Source organism: Megascapheus bottae, chromosome 11, assembly GCF_031878675.1.
Source record: "Megascapheus bottae isolate mThoBot1 chromosome 11, mThoBot2.hap1, whole genome shotgun sequence".
Classification (NCBI taxonomy): Eukaryota; Metazoa; Chordata; class Mammalia; order Rodentia; family Geomyidae; genus Megascapheus; species Megascapheus bottae.
Genome location: NC_143519.1, coordinates 49,540,922 through 49,552,943, shown reverse-complemented (window position 1 = coordinate 49,552,943; position 12,022 = coordinate 49,540,922). Strand labels below are relative to the sequence as shown.

General features: G+C 41.0%; 1 protein-coding gene across 2 annotated transcripts in view; it reads left to right on the top strand.

Moving 5' to 3' along the window:
• The window catches only part of N4bp2l1 (NEDD4 binding protein 2 like 1), a 29,224-nt gene that overhangs the window by 11,069 nt on the left and 6,133 nt on the right, over positions 1 to 12,022 (top strand). The window lies entirely within an intron of this gene.

The window sequence follows — 12,022 nt, the reverse complement described above, 5'->3', positions numbered from 1 at the left end:
AGCTAACAAAACAAGGATGAGAAAATATCAGTGAGGGTCAGCTCTGGGTAATGAGTACTGTACTTGTTACCACTTTTGATTTTCACCACAGTATTCTATGTTAAAAAATTCTTTATGACACAAAAATGAAAGAAAATGATGAGGCTTCCCAAATATGAGGATGGTTGACCAGGAAATGGGAAGCATGAACATGAAAGGAGCTAAATGAGGCAACGTGTGTGTGTGTGTGTGTGTGTGTGTGTGTGTGTGTGCACGCACGCACATGCTAGTACTGGGGCTTGAACTCAGGGCCTGGGTATTGTCCCTTAGCTTTTTATACTCAAGGCTGGCTCTCTATCCTTTGAACCACAGCTCTACCTCCAGCTTTTTAATTGTTAATTGGAGGTAAGAGTCTCATGAGTCTCATGGACTATCTTGACCATCTGGCTTTAAACAATGATCCTCAGATCTCATCCTCCTGTGGAATCTATTTCTGAAAAGGACTTTTCAGTAAATTTTGGAAATTCAGAGTCCTTTGGGAGAGAGATAAGGCTAACTACAATCCAGGAACTGGAACAGCACTATTGGAGGATACATACACAAATCTTTCAGAGATAGCTAAGCATAACCAGAACCCAGGAATTCAGATAGCAGTGTCACAGACAGCAAGAGAACAAAAATAGAAACACAGCATAGAACATTTTTTGAGTTGAAGACTCAGAAGTGACATAAAATTCAATACTCAGCCATATTTTGGTAGGACTATAGTAAAACCTGTAAATTGATTATCTGTATTTCTTAGGACTATTTATTTTAGTGTATGGCAGATGCTGCTTAATTCTTTTTCTTTTTCTTTTTGTAAGTACTGGGGCTTGAACTTAGGGCCTGGGTACTGTTCCTGAGCTTCTTTTGCTCAAGGCTAGCGCTCTACCACCTGAGCCACAGTGCCTCTTCTGGCTTTTTCTTTATATGTGGTACTGGAGAATCAAACCCAGGGCTTCATGCAGACACTCTACCATTAGGTCACACTCCCAGCCCAAGCTGCTTAAGTCTAAAGCTAGAATTGTCAAGGCCTGTTGACTCTTGCTTTGTAAAGCACAACTGCAAAGGCTAGTGCTGCAGTGGCACTGTGAGGCCCCATGTGTGGTGCCACCTCCCCACCCCAACTATGACAGTCTCTAGACTTCATCTGCATATTGATGTCCTGGAGATGGCAGGAAGCACATTCTCAGCCCCAAGAGCTTACAAAGCCTGTTAGTCACACCACAGAAACCCACTCTAGATCTGAGGTAGATATTCGGACCTAGGGGTGATTTAAGCTCTAAAAACAGGAATGTCTTGATCCTGTAAAAGAAATACTATCTATATCACAAAATGCTATGAAAGTTAAAGAGAAATAACATATGTCAAGCTCTTTGTTTAGTACTTAACATTTTAGATCAAGTTACTGTGAGAACTATACATAGCCAACATGACAGGAAGATGTAGGTATTGGAGCCTGAACTGAGGGTATGCGCACTGACCCTTCACTCTTTTGCCTTCCTCTTGAGCCACAGCTTCGCTTCAGGCTCTTTTTTGATTGACTGGCCATAAGAGTCTTAGGGACTGTTCTATCCTGGCTGGCTTCCAGAAACCTCAGATCTCAGCCTCCTGAGTAGCTAGGATTATAGGAATAACCCACCTGCCACCTGTTTAGATGGTTTATTTTTGGTTTTTTTTGCCAGTCCCGGGCTTGAGCTCAGGGCCTGAGCACTGTCCTTAGACTTTCTCAAGCCTAAAGCTCTACCACTTGAGCCTCAGCACCACTTCTGGCTTTTTTTTTTTTTTTGTAAATATGTATGTGGTACCAAGGAATTGAACCCAGGTCTTCGTACATGCTAGGCCTAACTCCAGGCCTTTTAAAGGCTCAACTACTGCATGTAAGCAAGAAAAGCAAACATTGGAAAAGATATGTGCCATACCTCAAGCTTATGCAACAAAAGTTAAAACTCCAGTTTAATAGATCTCATTGTATGCAATCATTTAATGTTCAGAAAAACTGTATTTTGAAACAATGGAAAATTGATTACTTATTCAGTTAGTAGTTGGGGACAACCAGACAACCATGTGTGGAAAAAAAAAAACTGAGGTAGATTTTTAACTAATGCTACACTTCAATATAAGTTTTAGATGGCTAGACGAAGAATATACAAGAAGATACACTTATATAATCTTAGAGTGACAAAGTATTTTCTAAAGGGACTGTCACAGTTATAAACCCCAAAATAAAAGATGGATATAAACAGGCTCCTGTCTGTGATCCTAGCTACTTAGGAGGCTGAAATCATAGGACTGCAGTTCAAAGCCATCCCAGCCAGAAAAGTCCATGACACTCATTGTCTCCAATTAACTACCAGAAAACTAGAAGTAGCACTGTACCTTAAAGTGGTAGAGCAGTAGCCTTGAGCAAAAAAGAAAAAAAAAAAACAAAAACAACTTCAGGAACAGAGCCCAGGCCCTGATTTCAAGCTTCAATATATATATATATGTAGGACTAGAATATGTATCTTTGCTAAAAACCAGTTTAAACAAAATGTAAAAGCAATTCATATACTCAGTGAGAAATTAAAGTAAGAAAGACATTTGCACATAGTGGTTTCACACCTGCAATCCCAGACCATGGGAGGCTCAGTCATGGGGATTGAAAACTCAAGACTAGTGGGGTACAATAGCTACTTACGAGGTGGACCTTGAGGATTATGGTTCACAGCTAGCCCAGGCAAAAAGAAGTTTGAGAGACTCCATCTTATCCAGTGGCTGGATAAAATAACACATACCTGTCATCCCCAGTGACACTGAAGTCAAAGGAAGGAGGATGACAGCCCAGGCTGGCTGGGCATAAAGCACTACCTTACCTGGAGCTGGGGGTGTGCCTCAAGTGGTAGAGTGACTGCCTAGCAAGCTTATTCCCTGAGTTCAATCCTTACTATTGCAAAAAATAAAAAATAAAAAAATCAGCATTTTTGGAGAGAAGACCAAAATGTTAATTAGTTTTAGAAGGAAGAATATGGAAATTTACCCTTTTGTATATTTGGATATTTCAAAAAATCTCTTTAGTGAGTATATTTCTTTGCTAGGTAGAAAGGAATATATATATATATATATATATATATATATATATATATATATAGAGAGAGAGAGAGAGAGAGAGAGAGAGAGAGAGAGAGAGAGAGATACTTCATATGTATAAGAATATGTATAAGATTATCTGTGAATATGCAGACACACACATATTTGTGCTGGCACTTGAACTCAGGACCTGGTGCTTACTCAGCTATGGCTCTACCACTTGAGCCATACCTCCAGTGTAGCTTTTTGCTGGTTAATTGGAGATAGAGATTCATAGATGTTTTTCCAGGGCTGGCTCTGAAACATAATCCTCCAAGCTCAGCCTCCTGAGTAGCTAGAATTACAGGTATGAGCCATCATACCTGTATTAAAAAATTTTTTTTGCCAGTCCTGGTGCTTGAACTCAGGGCCTAGGCACTGTCCCTGGACAATTTTTGGTCAAGGCTATCGCTCTGTCACTTGAGCCACTATCAGCTTTTTCTGTGTATGTGGTACTGAGGAATCAAACCCAGGGCTTTATGCATGGTAGGCTAGCACTCTACCACTAGGCTATGCTCCCAGCCCCCCAAAATAATATTTTTAAAAAGCTGGCATAGACCTGGGAGTCGACTTGATAATTACTATTGGCCAAATTTGTGACAGTTTCCGCATCAGAAGGAAAAATGATGGTAGAAATTATGAAAAAGAGGACAAGAAAGAAAGCTCTTTACAACTTCACCTTGTAAATATAGAAGGAATTACAGAGTTCTCTGACACCCAGGTCAGTGGTATTTGGGCAGAGCTCAGAGTAGTAGCTGGAAAGGCTGAGAGTAGGGCATTCAAGGATGACGCTTAGGTTAGTCCCACAGTGTTACGCCTAAACCTTCTCAATATCACAAGGGAAGCATGTGCCTTTAAAATGGAAAGGCAAGATGATGTTGCCTTAGTCCAAACTTAGTGCAATGAGCAAGTTGTCCTGTGCCATCCAAAGTGCCTCATGCCACCTCTGTACTTTCCTTTCCAAAAATTCCTCATCTGGTTCTTGGAAAGCTATGCTAACCAATCTGGACCGCCCACAAAGGGCTCTCAGAACTCTATGAGGACAGCATTTAGATGGACAGACAGTAATCGCTACTTGAAACAAATGAAAACAAACAAAATCTTTAGGACTACTAAGGAAATTAAAAAAACTGTAAAGTGAAACATTATACATTATGCATTGAAGTAATTTTTTATTTATTTATTTTTTGTGGGTCATAGGACTTTCACTCGGCCTGGGTGCTGTCCCTGAGCTCTTCAGCTCAAGGCTACCACCCTACCCTTGAGCCAGCCCCACTTCCTATTTTCTAGAGGTTAATTGGAGATAAGAGTCTTAGGTCCTTTTGTGCCCGGGCATGCTTTGAACCTTGATCCTCAGATCTCAGCCTCCTGCGTAGCTAGGATTACAGGCATGAGCCACTGTGTCCCAGCTCAAGTAATTTTTATTGTGGGATAAAGTTATCTGGTTATACAAAAGAATGTTTTTACTCTTAGGAGCAATCTTGTTGGTTCTTGATTCAAAGCAACTGCAGGTGAGCCTTAACGATGAAGTAGATAGAACATGATTAGGTACACACTGGGCACAGCTGAAGCTGGGTCACGAGTATTAATGTTTATCCTGTCTTGTCCATCTTTCCATGCACGGAAACACATCAAGCTATACAGCAATGTTGGACATTCTCAGTGAGTGAATAGATATTTAAATACCTGTTGGTTTTTAGTAAGGAATTACAGAAGAATGACATGTTGTGAAATCTAGATTAGTGGCTGAGCAGTAACTTGAAGTTAATTTTAGGGGGGAATCAGGGAGGTGAAGACTATATAGAAGTAATTATCCTTCTAGTTTCTCCCTTTTATTTTCATTCAATTTCCCTCATACGTGAGGCTCCTGACCACTGTAGAGCAGGCACAGGGCACTATCTTCACCCTCTGAAGTGGATGGAATGGTATTTGTTTGCTTCCACTTAGGTTTGAGAATGTCAAGGCTGTTGGTTTAATCACCTGTGGCCAGTGGAGTTCTTATTGTCCTGCACTGTCAAGATGTTAGGCTGCTCGGCAGGTTTAACATTTACATGAAGATAAAACAACTATTTGAAAGGCCATCATACAGAATGAAAACACACACAAAAAGAATCCATAGGGTCACAAAGGTCAACTCTGGATCTCCTTAGGCAGAGATGCAGGATGCTAGAAGGTGGTTGTGCCCCCACCTCCGTGACCTGGGGCAATTTAGCTTTTACTCTTAAGCCCAAGTTGGTAATAACAAAGAGCAGTAGTCTTATGTTTTGGCTTTACTTCCTAGAAATAGGGATCAAACAAAACAAACTCATGTCAAAGTCTTTTCAAAAGAAACATTAGAGAAAATAAACTTCTTGCCAATAGTAACAAACCACAGAGGAAAACCTGAGTAGATAAGAACCTGTATATAGAAGAAAAACTCAATTCTAAAAATGTTTACCAAACAAAACAAACCCAAGGAATGAAGACTTGCTAGGAAAACAAATGAAACTCGGTTTCAAAGGGGCGTCAGATCTGGGACCAACAGGAAAAATATATTTTATGATCAGTTTCATAGTTGCAATATAAGGGAAATAAGTTGTAGAGCTGTTTCTCCTCTGAATGGAGCTATTTCTCCTCTCACCATAGCTTATTTAGATTAAATAATCCTAATGAAAAGAATTTAAAAACTTTATAGTATGGGGCTGGGAGTTTGGCCTAGTGGTAGAGTGCTTGCCTAGCATGCACGAAGACCTGGGTTCAATTCCTCCGTACCACATACATAGAAAAAAGCCAGAAGTGGTGCTATGGCTTGAGTGGTAGAGTGCTGGCCTTGAGAAAATCCAAGGACAGTGCTCAGGCCCTGAGCCCAAGCCCAGGACTGGCAAAACAACAACAACAACAAAAAAACCCCCAAAACAACAACAACAACAACAAAAAACTTTATAGTAGTCATAAATCCATTTGGGCCAGGAGTTTGGCCTAGTGGTAGAGTGCTTGCCTAGCGTGCATGAAGACCCAAGTTCGATTCTTCAGCACCATATTCAGAGAGGAAAAAAAAGGCAGAAGTGGTTCTGTGGCTCAAGTGGTAGAGCTCTAGCCTTGAAAAAAACCCAAGGATAGTGCTCAGGCCTTGAGCACAGGATGGCAAAAAAGAGAAAAGAAAAGAAAAGAAAACACAAAACAAAATGTATTTGGAGCTACCTTCAAATGTTCTTCCTGACTTTGTGTAACTTTACATTGGAGTCAAAGTTTGGACTTAGTACTTGGCCTTTTCTGAGTAACTTTAAAATCAAATAGTAGACATTTAATTTGGAAGTGACAAGTATTTGTTTCATCCTGTCCTCTTATCCTGCCTTTCATATGACCTCCTGTCTCTGTGGTTGATTTAAAGTTGCCCCATTTTCTTTGCTTCTCATTCCATGAAGAAGTAGAAACTATTTCCACACACTGCAGGTCAGCGATGCAGCTTGCTTTGACCACTAGGATGTAAAAGCTAAGCAATGGCTGCTCAGGCCTTCTGGCAGTTCTATGAAGGGGCCTGGTTTAGCCATACCACAAGCCGCAAAGTGCCAAAGCCAGCAACAGCCATCCCTGAAGAAGCCAGTAAGAGGCTTACCTAGACCCTCTGCCCCCATCATATTGCCAGAGGTCGTAGCTGCACAAGTAACTCAGGTAAGGCTAGCACAAGTGCACAGTTGAATCCAGTCTAAATTGCTGACTAAGAAGATAATTACCAGAAATTATTTTATCTTGTTTTTTTGGGAGGAGGCAGAACTAGGCTTTATAAAAGGTGCTCTAATGCTTAAACCACACCTGTAGTCCATTTTGCTCTGATTATTATTATTATTGTTACTATTATTAATTTTGTGTGTGCTGGTCCTGGGGCTTCAACTCAGGGCCCGGTGTTGTCCCTGAGCTTTTTTGCTACCTCTTGAGAAACAGCTTCATGTCTGGCCTTTGGGTGATTAATTGGAGTCAAGCGTCTCATAGACTTTCTGCCTATGGTGTCTTCAAACTACAATCCTCAGATCTCATCCCCCTTGAGAAACTGGGATTACAGGTGTAATCCACTAGAACCCAGCAGCTTTGATTATTTTTGAGATAGAATCTCACCTAAAATGTAATCTTCCTATTTAAACTTCCTCCAGGTACAAACCACCACACCCATCTTTATTGATAGGACTTGCTACTTTTGGTGCTTTTGTTTTTTTTTCCACAAAGCTGTTCATACTATTTTTTTTTTTTTGCCAGTCCTGGGCTTGAGTTCAGGGCCTGAGCACTGTCCTTGGACTTTCTCAAGGCTAGAGCTCTACCACTTGAGCCTCAGCACCACTTCTGGCTTTTTTTTCTATGTATGTGGTACTGAGGAATTGAACCTGGGTCTTCATGCATGCTAGGCAAGCACTCTACCACTAGGCCAAACTCCCAGCCGTTTTTTTTCTTTTCTTTTTTTTTTTTTCTATGTATGTGGTACCAAGGAATCGAACCCGGGTCTTCGTGCATGCTAGGCAAGCACTCTACCACTAGGCCAAACTCCCGGCCCCTGTTCATACTATTTTTTAAAACATATGTTTGGGATTGAAGCTGTCTCAGGAATGCTAGGAAAGGGTCCATTACAGTGTCATACTCCCCAGCCCTGTTCTCCTCCTCCTTACTTTCCCTTTCCCTTTCCCAGTCTTGGACTGGGACTCTAGCATAGTACCTGATGCTTTCTCTCACTGGCTAGTGTTCTACCAACTGAGGTACACTTCTGACCTTTCCCTACATCATCCTCTTAACCCTTTCAGGAATCTAAGGATCAAGTCAAAGGTCTCCTTTGGAAAATGCTTCTTGTCAGAATTGTTTGTGACCAGACATTCTCTTAGTGCTTTTGTGGTACAGATGTTCCCTGGTATGCCAGGCTAGCTGTAGAGGGGCTCTGTGGGCTGTGAATTTTTTTTTTTTTTTGTAGGTCATGGGGCTTGACCTCTGGGTCTGGGCGCTGTCCCTCAGCTCTTTAGCTCAAGGCTACCACCCTACCCTGGAGACAAGTCCCACTTCCCATTTTCTAGAGGTTAATTGGAAATAAGAGTCTCAGGTCCTTTTGTGTATAGGCTGGCTTTGAACCTTGATCCTCGGATGTCAGCCTCCTGAGTAACTAGGATTATAGGCATGAGCCACCACGCCCAGCCTGGGCTGTGAATTCTAAAAAAGCAACTATGATACTTTGTGCCTTAGCATTTCACATTGTATTTGGCACATGTTAAATGCTCAATAAATGTTTAATAAGTTATCTTATTGTCTAAAATATTGTTGTATGGCCCATAGTTGCCCAAGGCAGATTGATGGATTGCCACTTAAATGAACATCTTATGTCCATTGACATTATCTCTGTACTATCACAAGTGTTAGCAAAGAAAATATATTTGGTTTGGAATTTGCTTTTTCAGCTCTCTGTGCTGTATTTTTTTGTTTTTCCATGGTTCCTAACGCACATGTGGGTAAAGTAGACATCTGCTTTATTTTGTGAGTAAGTTAGTGTTCCTCCTCCTCTTCCTCCTCCTCCTCTTCCTCCTCCTCCTCCTCCTCTTCTTCCTTCTTCTCCTCCTTTTTCTTCTATATATATTTTTTACTAGTCCTGGGGCTTGAATTCAGGAACTGGTCACTGTCCTTAGACACTTTTTGCTAAAGGCTAATGCTCTGCTACTTGAGCTACAGCACCACTTCCAGCTTTTTCTGTGCATGTGGTACTGAGGAATTGGACCCAGGGCTTCATGCATGCTAGGTGAGCATTCTACCACTAGGCCACACTCTTGGCCCCCTACTTACTTTTTTTTTTATTAAAGAATTTATTAACATTGATTTTTACATCATATTTCAAATGACATGTTTAACACAAGTATTCAAGAAGGGAATCTCTATATACAATCACTGGCACTTAGTTTTTAGAACATAATCAAAATTAGGCTAAGGGTTTATATATCATAGATACATATTAATCTATGTAATAAAACATTATGTCCATAGAGCCATAGGTTTTTATGTCTATGTAGTTGTATTTATATTTCCAATACCATGTCCATAGCATTGGATACACAAATATTGAGTCCTTACTCTTGTACTGTTTGGATCTAATAGCCTTTTGTTCCTTTGGTCTTGACTTGTCTCACTCAACATGATTTGCTCTAGATTCATCCACTTCCCTGAGAATGCCATTATTTTACCTTGTCTGTTGGCTGTGTAGAATTCCATTGTGGATATATCACATTTTCTGTATCCATTCATCTGCAGTAGGGCATCTGGATTGTTTCCATCGCCTGGCTATTGTGAATAGTGCAGAGATAAACATAGCTGAGCAGGTGTCCTTATTATATCTTGGGTTATGATGTTCAGGGTAGATGCCCAGAAGTGGTATGGCGGGATGGTAGGGAAGGTCTATTTTCAGTTCTTTAAGAAACCTCCACACTGCTTTCCAGAGTGGCTGAACTAGTTTACATTCCCACCAGCAGTGTAGTAGGGTTCCTTTTTCTCCACAACCCCGCCAGTATCTGTCATTGTCTGAGTTCCAAATCTTGGACTTTCTTATTGGGGTAAGGTGGTATCTTAGGGTTGTTTTTATTTGCATTTCCTTTATGACCATGGATGATGAGCATTTTCTCATATGCTTTTCTGCTATTTTAATCTCTTCTTTTGATAAGTCTCTCTTTAGTTCCCTTGCCCATTTAGTGAATGGTTTGTTGGGTTTGGAGAGGATTAGTTTCTTGAGTTCCCTGTAGATACTGGATATTAAGCATTTCCCCTATTTACTTTTAAAAAGAATTATTATTATTATTATTATTATTATTTTATTATTATTATTATTATTATTATTTGGTGGTTGCGGGGCTTCAATACAGGGCTTAGGTGCTGTTCCTGAGCTCTTTTGCTCAAGGCTAGCACTCTCTCTTTGAGCTATAGTTCCACTTCTGGTTTTCTGGTGGTTAATTGGAGATAAAAGTCTCACAGACTTTCCTTCCCTGGGGTGGCTTTGAACTATGATCTGAGCCTCTTGAGTAGCTAGGATTACATACATGAGCCACCAGTGCCTGTCCATCTGCTTTGTTTTTGTTTTTCCTCTCTTGCTATAATACCTGGAAGGATGACTTCATATACACAGGCCAGTGTTTTTGGTTTTTGCCAGTCCTGGGCCTTAAACTCTGGGCCTAAGCACTGTCCTTGGGTTTTTCTCAAGGCTAGAGCTCTACCACTGGAGCCACAGCACCATTTTCTATGTATGTGGTGCCGAGGAATCGAACCCGGGTCTTCGTGCATGCTAGGCAAACACTCTACCACTAGGCCAAACTCCCAGCCCAGGCCAGTTTTTATTTTTATTGCTATGGCATGTCAAAGTTTGGGTTTGGGAGTTTGACCTCATTGTTATTAATAACAAAATTATCTTTTATAAAATGCTTCCCCACCTCCAGGACATGGAAACAAAAGCTTAATTATAAGTGACTGTTATTCTTTATGTATTATGTTTTTCTCTCTTCTCTTGTGTTGCCCTTTGGTTAATCTCATATTGTTACAGTAATCCACTTTGTTACCTGATATATTATATAGATCTTTACTTGTTTATTTGAAATAGGAGGGGAAAAATGAGGGGAGGGGTGGGGGGAGAGAAATGCAGACAAAAACATAAGAAGGGATATCAATGTGTGAGAAGTAATGCACCTTCTATCTGGCAAATATAACTGTAACCTCTCTATACATTGAAATAAAAAATTATTACCAATAAATTTAAAAATAAAATGCTTCCCCAAGCCAGGTGCTGATGGCTCACACCTGTAATCCTAGCTACTCAGGAGGCTGAGATATGAGGTTCATGGGTCAAAGCCAACCCGGGCATGAAAGTCCATGAGACTCTTATCTCCAATTAACCACCAGAAAACTGGAAGTGGTGCTATGGCTCAATGTGGTACAGTGGTAGCCTTGAACTGAAGAGCTCAGAGTCCATGCCCAGGCTCACAGTTCAAGCCCCACCACTGACAAAATAAATAAATAAAATGCTTCCCCATACTTTAACTCATTTGAGTCTTATCTGAAGTTCTGCTTAATAGATAGAGATTTTTTAAATTATATTTTATGGTGAGATGAGGTCACCTGACTGAATAGATGAGGTGTCAACTGAACTTAGAGCTGGCAGAGCAACTCAGGTGTATCCTCATAATATTTAACTCCTCAGTATTGCCAGATGAAGATCATTCTCCACAGAGAACAGAAAAGAAAAATAGGAGCTGAGGGGCTGGGAGTTTGGCCTAGTGGCAGAGTGCTTGCCTAGCATGCATGAAGACCCAGGTTTGATTCCTCGATACCATATATAGAAAAAAGCCGGAAGTGGTGCTGAGGCTCAAGTGGCAGAGCTCTAGCCTTGAGAAAGTCCAAGGACAGTGCTCAGGCCCTGAGCTCAAGCCCAGGACTGGCAACAACAACAACAACAACAACAATTAAAAAACAAAAAAACAGGTGCTGAATGACTTGGCTTACTCGTTGCATTTCCTGCCCTTGTGGTTCTCCAGTCTCTTTATCTTCTAACTCATCGCCATCTTGTTCTGGGCATTGCATTTGGTCATGTGTTTCCATTTGCCTCAGAATCTGTTAGAAGCTAGTTCTGCTGGGTGTGTAAGGTCCTGCATTAGCTATTCTCCAGTTGCACATCCTCAGCTTCAACCGTCACAGTGGAGGAAAGAGGTTTTGCACCTCCCCCCTCCCACATTCACCCGCACCACCAGGCACTACTTGGACTAGCACCAATTTCTGCCACAAAAACCCCAACCCCCCAAACCAACAAAACAAAAAAACAGTCCAAGATTCTAAGCTGTAGAGTGTTGTCTTGGAGGTTCTTTGAGCAGAAATGACTACTCCATTTCTGCATGATGCTGCCCTCCTCTCCCCATTGTGG